Source organism: Capra hircus, chromosome 7 (genome assembly GCF_001704415.2).
Source record: "Capra hircus breed San Clemente chromosome 7, ASM170441v1, whole genome shotgun sequence".
Classification (NCBI taxonomy): domain Eukaryota; kingdom Metazoa; phylum Chordata; class Mammalia; order Artiodactyla; family Bovidae; genus Capra; species Capra hircus.
In genome coordinates, this window is record NC_030814.1 from 30,548,219 (window position 1) to 30,566,323 (window position 18,105).

The 18,105-nt window shown below is 42.6% G+C and overlaps 1 protein-coding gene across 6 annotated transcripts in view; it reads right to left on the reverse strand.

Annotated features, from left to right (window-relative positions):
- The window catches only part of LOC108633191 (teneurin-2), a 755,039-nt gene that overhangs the window by 284,831 nt on the left and 452,103 nt on the right, over nucleotides 1–18,105 (reverse strand). The gene's annotated exons all lie outside the window — the stretch shown is intronic.

Consider the following 18,105-nt stretch of genomic DNA (forward strand, 5'->3'; position numbering starts at 1 on the left):
CAGTCCTTGGGGTGTTTCCCCCTCTTCTCTAAATCACAATAGCCTAATCCCTAAAATGCAATTCGGCATCTCTGTGTGTTTTCTCTTGAAAGAATTCACAGAGAGCAATAATAATAATAATAATAATAATAATAAAATCCACTTTAAATTTCCCACAGACTATTTAAAAAGATGAAACCATCACTATAACTATTATCAAACACTCCTCATAGCTGAAATCAAGGAGGCTCACCTTCTTGAATTCTTTGGGGAATTCACCTTCCCCAAAGCACTGTTAGCAAGGGTTCAGATTGAAACCCAGTTGCCTAAAGCACATTCAAAGTTTTTTGCACTGGAGTGCTCTAATGTCAGCTGACCCTGAAACGAGGCATTATTGTAACTACCAATCAGGTTTCCTAATCCAGGTGAACAATGGCTTGGATGTATAAACTGTCAACGAGTTATTATTTGGGTTAAGAAGGAACAGAGGCAGGAAATTCTCTGTTGATAATGTAGGAAAAAGAAAACCTATCCCCAAATGATAAGCTACTCTTCTCATCATGGACACCCTTCTACAAGCTAGTCCCCAAACCTTTCTCAAAACTCATCATTGAAGATTCTCCCCCTCTGCCGCTCCATGAGACAGGAAGTGCTCAAATCAGTTTCTTGACCACACATCTCAGTCCTGAGAAGAAGAGAGGCCTGGAGTGAGCCCTGATGAATTTCTCAGTTCCCATACCAGGAAAACTAAAATGAAGAACTAAGTTTGCCATGAAACAATAAAACTTTGTACGACCTCCAAATTGTTGGGATGGCATCACCAACACAAGACATGAGTCTGAACAAGCTCTGGGAGACGGTGAGGACAGGGAAGCCTGGAGTGCTGCAGTCTATGGGGTTGCAAAGAGTCGGACGCAACTGAGTGACTTAATAATGACCTTCAAGAGGATGTACACCTACCAAGGGGAAAGGGGAGTAGGGGGAGGAATTGGGAGACTGGGATGGACACATACACACTATTGATACTATGTATAACAGATAACTAGTGAGAACCTACAATATAAAACAGGGAACTCTTTTGGTCTGTGGTGACGTGAATGGGAAGGAAGTCCAAAAGGGATCCATATATGTACATGCATGGCTGATTCATTTTGCTGTACAGTAGAAACTAACACAGCACTGTAAAGCAATATACTCCAATAAAATTAATTTACAAAAAAAGAAATACACTTGTGTGTGTGTTGGTGAACCTGCTATGAGTAAAAAATAAGATGGGAGCAATCTACCACACCCAACCATGCTGATGTCTCCATCACTGGCTTCCTTGTCTATTTCAGCAGCACCAGCACCCTCTCCCCCCGAGGTGGGACCTGACTCAAATTGTAGCTCATTAGCACCAAGGGAGAGAAGTTTAAGGAAAAATGTGTCATAAACAATGGTAATCCTGGCTTAAGCGGGAAAAAGCGACCTTTCTCCCCTCCCTAAAATAAATCGCTGTTTGGGGCCAGGCGTGCCTGTTTTACTATTACCAGTTAATACGACCGTGGGCTGAAGATGCAGCTGTGGCCCCGGGAACAGCCTCCAGAGCCAGGCTGAACCTAATCCCTCAGGTAATGAAAAACCTATTTCTATTTCTGAGGCCTCACTACTCTTCATACCGAAGAGCCTTGTGCCTGTCACACATTTATTGAAGCTTATTACTCATCGAGACAGCGGGGCCCAGTTAGTATTTGGAATTATATTTTAAATCACAATTTTTCTCTTATTTATTTTGGGATTCCAAGGCTATGGTGAAAGCATGTCAGAGTTATTCTTCATGTGCTTTCAAACACCTTAAAGCCCACCCCCTCCCCCTGAAATTCTTTTTTATGCAGAGAATCTTTACGCATACGTGGAACATCTTCAGCCAAGATACCGGGGTCACCCCTGTGCTCTGGGACCTCAGGACTGCACCAGATCACAGGGTTCTAGGGGAGAGATTTCCAGTCTCCTCACTCAGCATTAGAGTAATCCTCCCCGGGCCACTGGCTTTACTTCTCCCTCTCACATTATGCTCTTTTCTTTGGCTTTCAAAGATAAATGGATGCAGTCTCTGAGGATGCTGGGGATGGAGGTGGGAACAGATGGGCTAAAACTGCAGTCTCATCATCCAGTGGAAAAATAAAGACCACCTTAATCTAAGGCAGAGGATTTTCTGAACTGACCATGAGGCTTGAGCTTATTCACTAGGCTAGTGGTGAATATGTGGTTCTTTCTTGTTCAACAGAAGCCAGAGGAAACGATAATTCTCTCTAGCTATTCATCTGGCCTCCTGCCGTCTTTATCTTCCCAAGAAAAATACATACACCATATACACTACAGTCACTCAAAGGGATGCCTCCCCGAGTATTTTCTCTCTGGTGCATGCTTGCTTTTTCTTGCGGTATTTATGCATTTTTCTTCCTCGGTCATTTTTTTTTTTTTAACATGCTTTGCCATTAGAGTCTGCACCCCACTTTATCATGTGAAAGAAAATCAACCACAATTGGACAGTGTTTGCACAATACATTTCTCTGCAATTTACACCTAGTTACTTTCCCGATCTGGAGTCTTTCTTTACATTTCCACTGAGAGAGAGTCCAGATCAGCTTGCCGTTGGAGGAAAGTCCCTGTGCTATATCTAATCCGGTAAATGAGTTTTGAAGGATGTGACAACAAGCCAAGAGTCCACTCTGGGTATCTTCTCAATTAGCTAGGTTTTTGTTTTCCTGTTTCGGTATTTTTTTGGTTTGTTTCAAACTTTATATTGGAGTATTCCCTGGTGGCGCAGACAGTAAAGAATCCACCTGCAATGCAGGAGACCCCAGTTCGATCTCTGGGTTAGGAAGATTCCCTGGAGAAGGAATGACAACCCACTCTGGTATTCTTACCTGAATAATCCCATGGACAGAGGAGCCTGGAGAGCTACAGTCCATGGGAATGCAAAGAGTCAGACACGACTAAGTGACTTGCACTTTCACTTTTCATAGCTGATTAACAAGGTTGTGATAATTTCAGGTGAACAGTGATGAGACTCAGTCATACATATACATTTATCCCTTCTCCCCCAAACTCCCCTCCTATCCAAGCTGCCACGTAACATTGAGCTGAGTTCCCTGTGCTTAAGACCTTGCTGGTTATCCATTTTAAATAAAGCAGTGTGTACATGTCGATTCCAAATTTGATGTGGTGGGAAACATGAGCATAGTAAAGCTTTTAGTTAGGGGTGAGGCAGCAGTAGTGTGTGGTGAAGAATCACAAAGGGAGTGGGCAAAATTAGCAAGGATGTTCAGACATGCAATTGGGAGAAGAGTTCAGGCTTGGCTTTTCTCTGATCTCTGCTTTCTTCTTCTTCATGTTTTGACAGCATTCTCCTTGGGTGGGGTACATAGCCTGTTTAATAAATTCCTTAGTCATACAAACATGACAGACAATTCTTTTTCTTCCTTTGAGATAAATTTAGTCATGGGTATTTCAGGTCTGCTCTCCAATCTGCCTCTGACATTAAAATAATCCATCGGTATTTTTCTGCGATAAGGATAGGATAGCACTGCTGGGTCAGCTGACCTTTCCAGAAGGCTTTACTCCTGTCAGTTTTGACGAGAAGAATAAAATACCATGCAATTAGCATCCACATCTCTACAAAAGAAATAGAGATATGTGCTCCCAGAAGGAGTCAGAGCCATGAGCCTCTAGGGAGCACTTTCACTCCCATGACCTACACCTAAAGAACCAAGGTGGGGGTTGGGGCAGGGGTGGGGGAGACAATAGCTGAGGATAAGCCACAGATCGGCAGGCTAGTACCTTTTAAAAAAAATTAACAGTAATGCATGCATATTCCTTTTAAAAAAATTAAACTTGACAGAGCAAGCTAAATCTGGATGTGCCCCAAGGATACTTAAAGTTGAAATGTATAGAGGAGAGGAAGAGAGAGAAACAGAGACATCCATATCTGTGCAAATAAAAGCAGACATTATGAAAGAGCAAATCTTTAGAAGCAGGATTGGAAGCTGGTTTCCTTAAAGTCAGACTGAATTTACATGCCAAAATATTTCATTAAAATAAGCACATGATAAAAAGTGTTTCTGACCAGAATATTTGGGATGGGGTCTGCAGGAGTGGTGGTGTGTGACACCATTTACATGCATGCCAACTCAAGACTCACCTCCTCTCCCTTCTCCCTCACTGCCCCACGCCCTGCCCCTACACCAACAAACAGGACTTGGGTAAGTAGTAAGTGGCTACTGGCCTGGGCATAGCCATATCCTATCCTAGACCAAGACCTGTCTGATGAGGAATTAGGGAACTTTACAAAATGCTGGTGGTTTAGTTGCTCAGTCGTGTTCAACTTTTGTGACCCTATGGACTGTAGCCCACCAGGTTCCTCTGTCCAGGGATTTCCCAAGCAAGAACACTGCAGTGGGTAACCATTCCCTCCTCCAGGGGATCTTCCCAACCCAGGGATCAAACCTGGGTCTCCTGTATTGCAGGCAGTCTGCTGCATTGCAGGCGGATTCTCTACCAACTAAGGCATCTAAATGCTAGAAGTTTATAAATCCACTGAATTGGATTGGTTGCTAAAATTGTAGGGTTAACTCAAATAGTCTTTACTGGACATTTTTTTTTCTTTTTACATCATGATACAAAATAAGGCAGAGAAAAGATATGATATAAAACAATTCTGCTCCTGTCGATTTTGGATCAAGATTGAAGACTTGGAGAATGCCCCCTAATTAAAAACAAATATCCTCACCCTCCGGCTGCAAGGGTCATTCCAAAGACAACACAGAAGGCAAAAGTGATTCCTGACCCCCAGCTTTCAGCGTTCTCCTGGGAACCAACACCCATGGTCATTCTTTCCATCTCTCACATCACTTGCAGTAGCAAGGATGGTAGTGGGATTACAAGGGTATCAATCAGACACAACGGAAAACAAACTAACCTTAGTGAGAAATGATTTTGGAGGAGAAGGTATTTTCAGAGCACCGCCCACCCCACCGACAACTTTGTACACTGTATCTGAAATATAGATTGATATTCATCATTGAACACATTACTCTCATCTATTAGGCAAGAGCCTGCCGTGTCTATAAATTCAATTTCCTTTATCATGGTAGCTTTCTAGTTTATTTGGATAAATGTCGAGCTGTCTACTGTTATTTATCTAAGTAGCTCATGAGGGAACCAAAAGTTTAATGATGTAAGATGAGGTGGTGAAACAGCACCTCCAAGCAATTCTCCAGGATAGCTCTTCATCTCATTACCTTGCCTGGATGTACTGGTTCGAGAAATTGTGCGAAAGATTACATGTAATTTGGTATGCTGGGTGTCATTTTTTCTCCCCCACCATACTTGTGTCTTCTAATTGTGCCATGTTTTATCCGGTTTGACACATGGCATTTTGTAGTTTGCATTGCTAGGTAACATTTTTAATTATTCTATTCACAGCTACTTATGCCTTGTTCTTGTTTCTCGTCTTAATTTCATCTTATTCTTTTTAGTATTTATTCTTCCTTCTTTGGCTCTTCACTCATCACTGGTATGGTCTTATGAAGTGTAAGCCTGTTTATTTGGAAGCCTGATAGTTGTTCAAGTAAATTCAGGAGGAGATAATGCCTACATTGGACAAAACCAAATTGGGTAAAAACAGACACAAATCTCCTCAATTTCTTGTCGTAAAATGGTTAGGCCACTTCACATTTCTAGCGGAAAAAATGAATGGCTGATCACAGATTCATGCCAATGCATTAAACAAAGTTTTTCAGGATAAAAGCTTTGGTTCTCTGTTGGAACTGGGAAAAATGAAAGTCAGATGCCTCTATCACTATTGTATGTGTCTGATTAACATCATGCATAAGTCGTTTGTGCAAAATATAACTTACCCAGGTGCTAAGCTTTCTACTAAATGTACTGTTTTACAGCGTTGCTCATTAGACTCTAGGTCTAGGAAAACTTTTCAAGTAAAAATGTCCTGGTCAGCAGATTCTAGCATACAATGTGACCGGACAGTAGCTCACCTCAATAACATTTCTTCCCCAACAGAAACACATAAAATTAGTGTAATATATTTAATGCATTTTAAATTAATATAAAATTAGTAATATATAAAGTTACAATAACTTTTTTCATGGTAAAAATGTTTACCCACAATTCTCTTGAGATTCAGGAAGTCTACAAATGATCTTATGAAACACGTGTACTTTAATACCCCAGAAATCTGTGTGTGTACAACTGAGGTCATAAGGGAGCCTTACAGTCCATTTCCAAAGTGCGTCTAATTCAAAGGCACACTGAACTTCCTTGAAAGATGTCCCCTTGTTTATCATGGCCTGGAGAAGAGAAAGCATCTGACACAGTGCCCCTTAACCTTTCCCTGTGGAATATGATGGAGCCTAATCTAACCTTCATCAATGTCATGCCTAAAATGCTTGTGGTGTTAACATAAGCAAGCAGATTGATAGAACTGCATCATGACTGCAAAGTCCAAAGCAAGGCAATATGCCTTTTTCTTCCAAAGATCAGAGTCCCGAAGGGGGGTACAGAACATGTTCGCACAAATCTTCCCATAAATGACCTAACTCAACTGAAAACCCATCCCCAGGGAAGGGCCTTTCCCTGGCCGCTGTGCAGACAGTCATGATGAAAGAAATGTAAAGACTGGAAGCAAAGCTCATCCTCCCTTTCCACCCATAGGTCTGACTTTTAGGAGGAAAAAGAAAAAGCCTTTGAAAGACGATACACACTATATATCTTATAAATTCCGCTCTCTCTCCAAGAATGGAGAGCTTTTCTTTTGCAAAGCTCTTTTCTTATCAACATGTAGCTGAGGACTATTTTCTGAAACACTCTGATATTTATATATTTTTTTAAGGCGAGAAGTCGGTAAGATAAAAAATGAAATTAGTGGAACGTGCAATGCATTATCCTCTTTTTTAATGGTAATATTAAATATGTTAATATAGTTGATGGACCATTTGCTCTCCTAATGCAGAGAATCTTATTATGAGACATCAATTTAATAAAAGATTTATTTGATGACAAAAGGGCTCAGGCAAAAATTCTGAGGGTCTATTCTTTACAATCAAGGTAGAATTTTCTCTAAAGGCATTTTCCATGAAGGACACAAGAAATCTGGTTTAAGGTGACCTCAAGGGAAATACAAATGTTTTAAAAGTTCACTTTGGGGGTCAAGTTTCTTTCGTACAAAGCTAGACAGCTATGCAGGGTGTTGCAGGGCATGAAAGATTCGGTATGGCTTGTGTACACAGACCTAATTCACCATATAATAGTTCCTTTCACTACTTGGTGCCTTGTAGCAATTGTTTTCATTTCTTAGCACATCCTCATTTACAGAGAGGCAGCCAGCAGACTTTCAGATTTATGCCATTATTTGCTTCTTCACCTTGAACTCCAACTGAATCCTGCTACACTTTTGTAATGTGAGTGCCAAATGCTGGCCGTGTGCCAGACACAAACACTTCCCAGTTTCGCTCAGCTGGCTCTCTTGATTTCAGGGAATCATGGGTTCCTGCTAGAAGGTTTCAGCGTGGTGCTTAACACACAGCCCACCTCACTGTTCCTTTGCCTAAATGCTTTCTAACTTGGGAACGCAATTTGGGAACAGAGGCAATTACAGTTAATCAGGGAACCTGCAACTTCTCTTGACATGGAGAACAAGCAAAGCTAGAAATCAGGGATTCTGGGTACCTGAGAAATGCCCTCCACAATCGGTTCAACTCAGCCCTAACCCTGATTAGCATTCATCAACTCAACAAATGTGTACAGATCGCTTATGAGGTACTAGGCACTGTTTTGAAGATACAGCGACCCTGGGACTTGCTTTAGGCCTCTCACTGTAACTACCAAGGAGTGTGGCATATAATATATAATAATATAATATAATAATAATCACAGTATAATATAATAATCACAATAACTCCATTTAGTTGAGCTTCTAGTTGTGCACCAGGTACCACCACATTTCACCTGTTCTAAGATTCGGTTTTTTTTTTTTTAACGTTTTCACATTTCTGGAGTTAGGACGCTCCTTCAAAACTGGTGTTTCCTTACAACTGAGGCCGACCAGGCAGCACACTGGTCTGCTGGTCTGACTTTGGATCTCTTTATACACACGGTCGTGTATCAATCGAGGTGGTCTGTGTCTACCATTTCCTAAAAACAAATTACAAATGCTAAGTAATCATGCCATATTTAACTGATAACCTTCTCTCCCCTTGAGGATATGAACAGTAACACCACCTCACATACTATCACATATTGGATTTGAGGGGCTTCCCTGGTGAGCTCAGTGGTAAAGAATCCACCTGTAATGCAGGAGATGCTGGAAATGTGGGTTTGATCCCTGGATCAGGAAGATCATCTGGAGGAGGAAATGGCAACCCACTTCAGTATTCTTGCCTGGGAAATCCCATGGACAGAGGAGCCTGATGGGCAGCAGTTCAAGGGGTTGCAAAGAATTGGGCATGACTGAGCACGTATTCATGCAGATATGAGTTGGATTTAAATGAAAGTTGTATGCATGTATCAACATGCATCTTCACAAGGCAGGAGTTATTCCTATCATTTTGGGTGGGAAACTTGGGTGAAATGAGATTAAACATCAAGTCCATAGTCATATGGCTTTTAAATATATACATTAGAAATCGAACCCTAGTCTCTGACATCAATGCCCACATACGTGCTTTCCATCACATCAAGCTGTTTCTTTTGTAATTACCAAGGCAGGGTGAGAACCTCTGCAACCATGTTATAGGTACAGAGTAGAATGAAATAATTCAAAGTGGTGCTGCTGCTGCTGCTGCTAAGTTGCTTCAGTCATGTCTGACTCTTCACGACCCCACAGACAGTAGCCCACCAGGCTCCCGTCCCTGGGATTCTCCAGGCAAGAACACTGGAGTGGGTTGCCATATCCTTCTCCAATGCATGAAAGTGAAAAGTGAAAGTGAAGTCGCTCAGTCGCACAGAATTTTAAATCATGAAACAAATAAATGAACAAATGAAAGACTCAGAAATGGGGATCTGTGGGATTGGTGCCCATCCTAAGTGATCCAGACAAAGTGTGTAGAGAGAGAAAGATAATAATGCTTGACTACTGCTTCTGGACTGATGACGGCTAGAGAGACAACTGTCACAGAGACAGTCAGATGATCTCTATTGTTTCCAAGGCAAATCATTCAAAATCACAGTAATCCAAGTCTATGCCCCAAACAGTAACGCTGAAGAAGCTGAAGTGAACGGTTCTATGAAGATCTATAAGACCTTCTAGAAATAACACTCCCAAAAGATGCCCTTTTCATTATAGGGGACTGGAATGCAGAAGTAGGAAGTCAAGAAATACCTGGAGTAACAGGCAAATTTGGCCTTGGAGGACAGAATGAAGCAGGGCAAAGGCTAATGAGAGTTTTGCCAAGAGAACGACTGGTCATAGCAAACCTCTTCCAACAACAGAAGAGCCGACTCTACACATGGACGTCACCAGATGGTCAATATAGAAATCAGACTGATTATATTCTTTGCAGCCAAAGATGGAGAAGCTCTATACAGTCAGCAAAAACAAGACTGGGAACTGACTATGGCTCAGATCATGAACTCCTTATTGCCAAATTCAGACAAATTGAATAAAAGTAGGGAAAACCACTAGACCATTCAGGTATGACATAAATCAAATCCCTTACGATTAAACACTGGAAATGAGAAACAGATTCAAAGGATTAGATCTGATAGAGTGCCTGATGAACTATGGATGGAGGTTTGTGATACTGTACAGGAGGCAGGGATCAAGACCATCCCCAAGAAAAAGAAATGCAAAAAGGCAAAATGGTTGCCTGAGGAGGCCTGACAAATAGCTGAGAAAAGAAGAGAAGCGAAAGGCAAAGGAGAAAAGGAACGCTATACCCATTTGAATGCAGAGTTCCAAAGAATAGCAAGGTAAGATAAGAAAGCCTTCCTCAGTGATCAATGCAAAGAAATAGAGGAAAAGAACAGAACGGGAAAGACTAGAGATCTCTTCAAGAAAATTAGAGATACCAAAGGAACATTTCGTGCAAAGATGGGCACAATAAAGAACAGAAATGGTATAGAGCTAACAGAAGCAGAAGATATTAGAAGAGGTGGCAAGGATACACAAAAGAAGTATAAAAAAAAAAAGACCTTCATGACCCAGATAACCATGATGGTGTGATCATTCACATAGAGCCAGACATCCTGGAAGGTGAAGTCAAGTGGGCCTTAGAAAGCATCACTACAAACAAAGCTAGTGGAGATGATAGAATTCCAGCTGAGCTATTTCAAATCCTGAAAGATGATGCTGTGAAAGTGCTGCACTCAATACGTCAGCAAATTTGGAAAACTCAGCAGTAGCCACAGGACTGGAAAAGGTCAGTTTTCATTCCAACCCCAAAGAAAGGCAATGCCAAGGACTGCTCAAACTACCACACAATTGCAATCATTTCACATGTTAGTAAACTAATACTCAAAATTCTCCAAGCCAGGCTTCAACAGTATGTGACCTGTGAACTTCCAGATGTTCAAGCTGGATTTAGAAAAGGCAGAGGAACTAGAGATCAAATTGCCAACATCCACTGGATCATCCAAAAAGCAAGAGAGTTCCAGAAAAACATCTATTTCTGCTTTATTGACTATGCCAAAGCCTTTGACTGTGTGGATCACAATAAACTGTGGAAAATTCTGAAAGAGACGGGAATACCAGACCACCTGACCTGCCTCTTGAGAAACCTATACGCAGGTCAGGAAGCAACAGTTAGAACTGGACATGGAACAATAGACTGGTTCCAAATAGGAAAAGGAGTATGTCAAGGCTATATATTGTCACCCTGCTTATTTAACTTATATGTAGAGTACATCATGAGAAACACTGGCCTGGATGAAGCACAAGCTGGAATCAAGATTTCTGGGAGAAATATCAATAATCTCAGATACACAGATGACATCACCCTTATGGCAGAAAGTAAAGAGGAACTAAACGGCTTCTTGATGAAAGTGAAAGTAGAGAGTGAAAAAGTTAGCTTAAAACTCAACATTCAGAAAACTAAGATCATGGCATCTGGTCCCATCACTTCATGGCAAATAGATGGGAAAACAGTGACAGAATGTATCTTTTTGGGCTCCAAAATCACTGCAGATGGTGACTGCAGCCATGAAATTAAAAGACACTTGCTCCTTAGAAGGAGAGCTATGACCAACCTAGACATCATATTAAAAAGCAGAGACATTACTTTGCCAACAAAGGTCTGTCTAGTCAAAGCTATGGTTTTTCCAGTGGTCATGTATGGATGTGAAAGTTGAACTATAAAGAAAGCTGAGAGTCGAAGAATTGATGCTTTTGAGCTGTGGTGTTGGAGAAGATTCTTGAGAGTCCCTTGGACTGCAAGGAGATCCAACCAGTCCATCCTAAAGAAGACCAGTTCTGGGTGTTCATTGGAAGGACTGATGCTGAAGCTGAAACTCCAATCCTTTGGCCACCTGACGCAAAGAACTGACTCACTGGAAAAGACCCTGATGCTGGGAAAGATTAAAGGTGGGAGGAGAAGGGGACGACAGAGGATGAGATAATTGGATGGCATCACCGACGTGATGGACATGAGTTTGAGTGAACTCTGGGAGTTGGTGATGGACAGGGAGGCCTGGTGTGCTGCAGTCCTGGGTCGCAAAGAGTTGGACACGACTGAGTGACTAAACAGAACTGCTTCTGGACTAACGACAGCTAGAGAGACAACTGTCACACAGAGAGTCCAGGACAGAGCTGAATGGTGACTCAAGGGACAGACAAGCGGTGGACACTCCATCCTTGTCCACCTAACACTCTACCTCCTGTGGAGGCCCAGAGCCCTGGGATGGCAGACGATAACAGCACCCTGTCCTTACTGTGCTCCATAAGAACATGGACACAAGGGGTCCACAGGGCTGGGTCACCTACTTCCTCATTTTGCATTAAGATGCTGTATTGAATTAGAATCCGAAATTTCTTCCTCATTCTCACCAATCAAGTCTACACATGACGGTGGAAAGCCCTGTATTGCCTGATTATCTTGATTTTTGCATTTATTATTTTTTTTCTATTGAAGTGTAGTATATTTACAATGTTGTGTTTGCTTCAGGTGCAAAGTAATTCAATTTATATATGTAAATACTATATATGTGTATGTGTGTGTGTGTGCGTGCATGTGTGCACGAACGTGCATGTACTCAGTCACTTCAGTCACGTCTAACTCTTTGTGACCCCATGGATAAGCCCACTAGGCAGCTCTGTCCATGGGATTTTCCAGGCAAGAATACTGGAATTGGTTGCCATGCCCTCCTCCAGGGGATCTTCCGGATACAGGAACTGAACCCGGATCTCCTGCCTCTCCTTGCGGTGCAGGTGGATTCTTATCTGCTGAGCCATCAGGGAAGCTCCTACATATACATATACACGGGAACATATACTATTTTTCAGATTCTTCTCCATTTAGGTTATTACAAGATATTGACTATAGTTCCTTGCACTCTTCAGTAGGTCCTTGCCATTTTCCTGTTTTATAGTAGTGTGTATCTATTAATCCCAAATTCCTAGTTTATCCCCCCCCCCCCTCCAGCCCCAACTACCTTGATTTCTGACAGGCACCTTGGAGAGGAGAGCAAAAACACCTCCTTCCCCTCAGCAGAGGAACTCATCTTTTCTGAATGTCAAACATAAGATACAAATGTTGCCACACAGCGGCTAGGTGATGGGGACCCAGCTAATGACTTAATTTACTTTCCATAAGTCGACAGATCCTCTTGAAATCAGGCATACAATTAGGAAATGGCAGCCCCACTGCCAGAGACACACCAGTGTGGAAGCACTGACAGGACTTTATTATCCAGTTAAGAGCACATTAGCATATCTATTAGATAAAAAGTCTGCTACCAACATCGAATGCGTAACATAACTGGGTCCCCTGACTTATTTGTGGGCGGTTCTCTTTAATCTCTGTGTGGTTGACTGTGAGATTTGACGATCTAGGGCCAGGGAGTTGGGCAGAAATGTTATTTGCTGGATTGTTCAAACATCATCATTAGTATTTTGCCCTTCAGATAATGGGAGATAAATACATAATTTGGAATTCATATAGGAGGGGAAGGTGTAGTATTTCTCTGGATAGTCAAAGAGTGGTGAGTTTGAAAGGGAGGGCTGACATTTCTCCTAGGCTGTGTCCTCAGGAAGAATGCCAGGTTAAACTAACTGTTCTCATCATCTTCTGTCATTTTCTTTATGTTTTCCCCCAAACCCGCTCTATTCGGTGAGATGGGAATACACAAAATAGCAGCCAAGAACGCAGGATTCATCAGCGTGAGTCTCAACACATCAATTTCCAAGTGTAGCAACTTTAAACACACTGAAGGCTTTTAGTTTCCATAGAAAATAATCTCTCATTGTTTTCAAAGAAACTGAAAGCACCCCAAATTACCAGACTTTTAACATCCTGACATGTTGATGGCCCGCGTTCTTCCCAGATCAAAGTGAGAGTGGCATAAGACAGAGCAGTGAACAGCTTACTTAAAACACAGTATTTCATATTTGGCAGGAATTACTGTAGTGAAGAGAGACAAGGTGACTTTCTAATACATATATATGTGTTTTAGTTTGGCAGGGATCTGAAGAGCTGAAAACTAATTTAGGATGACATAAATGCTCTTATCTCTCTCTCTCTACTCCCCTTCCTCTCCCAGCCATGTGAAGAGTTTTTGACAGAAGACTCTTGTTTTTAACTCAGGGGCGATGGTGTGAGCCCCGTGTCATGCTGAACCGTTGTGTTTGACTCTCATCTTAGAATTTCGAGGATTATCTGGATTTAAACAGCAAAGTCATACATTACAAGCATCCTTCTTCCTTGATTGGGGGGTAGCCCTGCAAGAATATTGTTGCCTTTTAAGGAAATGCGATCTCGCCAATGTTAACCCGGGACAAGAAAGCAATGATGTCATTCAGCGACCCAGCATTGTTACGACCTGTTGGAAAATCTCACCAAAGAAGGCGTCAGGCGCTGAGTCATCTTTAAAAACAGGCAATAGTTTTGCAGAAAAATCTAAAGATTGAGGGCAAGTGAGTACGTGGCAAAGTTTCTAGGCAATTATACTCCACCCATGAGTTGGGGCAGTGTTTCAAGCAGTCTGCTGGGAAGGAAATTTTTATCTTATAGGAAGTTTTTAACGTAAGGAGAAAAGTGAATTACTTTTTCCACTTTTAGTTTGGGTCAGAAGCATTCATTAGGAAGTGGAATTATAGGCAATCACCATTTACAGTGGACTCTTGCCAGGTTGAGAGCCTTGTAGTGTTTCTTGTTTGCCTGTCTTTTTGTTTTTGTAAAGGTAGAGATACTCTGAAAAGATATTTTTAGGAAAAGAATAGTAATGCAATCAGACAGGGGTTGGCAGACGGTGGCAACAATACATAGACCTAGGGGACAGTTTTGCATTTTAAATGGTTGAAAAAAATCAAAAGAATAGTGTTTCATGACACATGAAAAGTACATAAAATTAAAATCTCAGTGTCTACAATTAAAGATGCCCAGAAAAAAGGTATGGCCATTTGTTGACACACTATCTATGGCTGTTTTTGAGTTTCAACGGCAAAGTTGTGGAGTTGTAACAGACTGCATGACCTGCAAAATGAAAAATATTTACTATCTAGCTTTTGACTGAAAAAGTTTAGTGGTCTCTGACAGAAGATATTTGGGAAAGCAGAAATATGAGGCCAAGCAGGAGATGTGGCTTTTTCCCACTTTTTTAGAAGATGATTCAGGGAGGATGGGAACCAATTATTCTCCCTTGCTAATAAGGACAGAATTCGGTAAGGTGAATTGATGCTACGGAAAGGATGACTGAGGCTTCATGCAGTATTTGGGAAATGTGGCTAACCGTGATGTTTAGGAGAGAGCAGTCAAGGGACAGATGCCAGAGAAGGCATCAGGAGAATGAGTGCTTACTCCTGGTCCTGCAGCTAACTAGCCATGTGACTTGAGACCCTCTGGGCTTCAGCTGCAACAACTGTCAAAGGATTGCAATATGCCAATTTCATTTTCTGCCAGAGTGTATATTAGGGAGCTGGGGTTGGGTTCAAATTTAATAATGGTGGTGGTTTAGTCACTAAGTCATGTCCGATTCTTGTGACCCCATGGACTGTAGCCTGCCAGGCTCCTCTGTCCATGGGATTCTCCAGGCAAGAATATTGAAGTGGGTTGCCATTTCCTTCTCCAGTGGATCCTCTTGACCCAGGGATTGAACCCAGGTCTCCCGCATTGCAGGCAGACTCTTTACTGATTGAGCCACCAGGGAAGCCCAATAATTATATACAAATGCTTTAAACAGAAAAACAGTTCTAATCAAACAGAAGGCACTAACCAGTTATTGTATGCACCCTGTAAGGAGATAAACTTAGTAGACTTGGCATAAAACAGGTGAGAAACAGTATGCTGGTTACATGCTTTAGGAACTCAGGGATCCAGAGGGATTTCTGGTGTTGCCGGCAATGAAAGTACTTGAGCAGCCCAAGGATAACAGACGACTTCCTGAGCAGGAAGCTCTCGTGCGTTTCCCAGCCAAATTTTCCGAAACCAGTCTTCCCAAGGAACCATTTGGGCGAAGGGCTGAGTGATGCATAAGATGGTCCCCTAGTGGTTCATGTAGCTTTTCAGAATAATTTATTTGAGAATGCTTTGTACCCTGGGAGACTTTGGCACTGGAAGAATTTGGTGGAAGAGTATCACAGAAAAGACCCCAGCTGCGGGGGATCTCACCACAGTTGGTAAAGGCTCACGTCTTCCATTTTGCCCGAGGGCTGGTGTTACTCTGATCTACACTTGCCCACAGGCTGAGGCTATGGAAGAACTGTCATGGGGCTGAATGTTTCCAAATTGCTCATTTCTGGAAAGACTTAATGCAAGTTTCAACACGTAAGGAAGATAATTTGGCCTATTTGTCAGAGTTCCTGGCAGGCCTGAATCCAGTGCCTGTCCATAACTGTCCTGGGGCGGATGTGTCAATTTCAGGACCTGTCATGTTCCAGCGGAACAGAGAGTCATGTGTGAGCCAGAGTGGGCCCAGGTCTTAACGTCGTCGCCGTCCTTAACAGAAGGGCTTTGCTTTCTATGCTGTCCTTCTGCCCTGCCTGGTGCCTTGTTTTCCAGGTAGGCACAATCATGTGTTGCTCCTGACAGCACTCTGCTCTGTGTTTTCAATGCACTGTTTATGCCCCTGCGGTTCTGTAATTAATAATATACTGCTTTTCATCTTCAAAGTGATTTATACACATTAATTAATCCTCATCATACTTTAGAGTTTCTGAATGTCAATAACCATCACTCCCAGGTTTTACTTAGGAAACCAAGACCCAGAAGGAAAACAACTTAGTCAAAGCCACAGGGAAAGGGGTCACTGGGGTCAAGGTCAGAAATCCCTTTGGATCCCTGAGTTCCTAAATCAGGCGCCCTCCAGATGCAGACACCTCATCATGCTTGCAGACCTGCCCTCACCTTTGGAGAGTGGCCGAGAGTAGCCTTGCCACTACCAAGACTGCTGGGTGAATCAGTCCCTTCCATCACTCATTTTGGGTCATAAACTATTTTTCAATACTCCAGGGTCAAAGCATAATCTTACCTAAAGCATACATAATAGGAAATGATGGATTATAAACTAATAAACCATCCTAAGATGCTTGGGTCCAGCTTCCAGTAGCCTCCAGACTGAGGATAAATATGTTTCCTAATCCATCACTTACAAGTTACACACCCGATTAAAACATTAAACTCTCGCTACACTGTTCCGCATTTATATGATCGCCTTACAGAAAGCATTATATTTTAACTATCAAGCTCAATAAATCAGGCAGTAGCCATCTATTTCTCTCCTGCGAGTAGAGAAGGAGGTACACCGGGGACCTTATTGGCAGAAGCAGACAGTTTCTATATCTGAGCTCCCCATGGTGCCCACCAGCCCAGCAGAACATTGAAGCCCAAGAAGTGAGCTCATGGACCCTTTCTGAAATTTCTGACACACAGACAAATCAAGCAAGGACCCTGAAGGCATTTTGAATTTGCTTCCACCAAGCCCTACCCCTGAACAGCTACCTGCAGAAGCCTACAAAACTACCTTTAAGGACAGAGAAGATTCCACCCAAGTGACTGCGGGGACAACAGATACCCTTCCCACTCCTCCAGTCCATCCCTGACTCCATCCTTCATCAAGAGGGAAGTGAGAAGCAGACATGACTTTAAATTAGGGGTGCCTGGGTGTCTGACCTCAGCCCACAGGTAGAGCTGGGGTTTGAAGTACAAAGGATTTTGCAAAGCCCCAAATAAACAGGGTGCCTTTCCCCAGAGTGTCAATGTGTTTACTTCTAGAGGGCACTCACTCCTGAGAGATGCAAATAACAAGGGCTGCACAAACTTAATTTTCCATATTAAGATGAGCACAGCAACAATATTTAGTGAAAGAGAGTGAAACCCTTTCATCAGTTTTTGGTCTGTTGTGCTCTGCTCTGTGCAAGGCCCCAGATCTCTGGGGACGCACAGGTGCCCTCCTTTGCCTCCAGGTAAGCTCGGGCACAATGGTCTGGGAAGCTCCGGACCAGCTTATCCTCTGGGAGGCACCTTGCTGGCTGCCTGACGATGAACGAAGTGTGTGTGTGAGAGAAGAGGGTTTAAATTGGGAGAAAGGGCAAAACGAGAATGATCAGGGTTGTTTTTTATTTTCCTTCTTGTAAATGTGAAGGAGCTCAGCAAATGTGCTGAGAACTCATTTAGAACCGGTCTCTTTTTTGCTGGTGTTTTATAGGTTTGCTTTGCAACACAGCACAGCTAAACTGGGGGGGCCTGACAGAGCAGCCCTGAAACCATGCCAGAACCATCCAGTGTTTCAAATAAATTTAAACAAATGTCACCGTGGCCTCTGCATGGGCCAGGAGATCTGCCGCTGGCAAGCTCAGTTGGCAAAGCAGCAGTGCTAGGGGCTCTTAGTTGGGGCCAGGAGCTACGAGCAGGCTTTGTGCCCAGCTCAGGATGCTCTAATGCAGGGGGCATCCTGTCCCCGAACCCCTGGCATCTGCTGCTT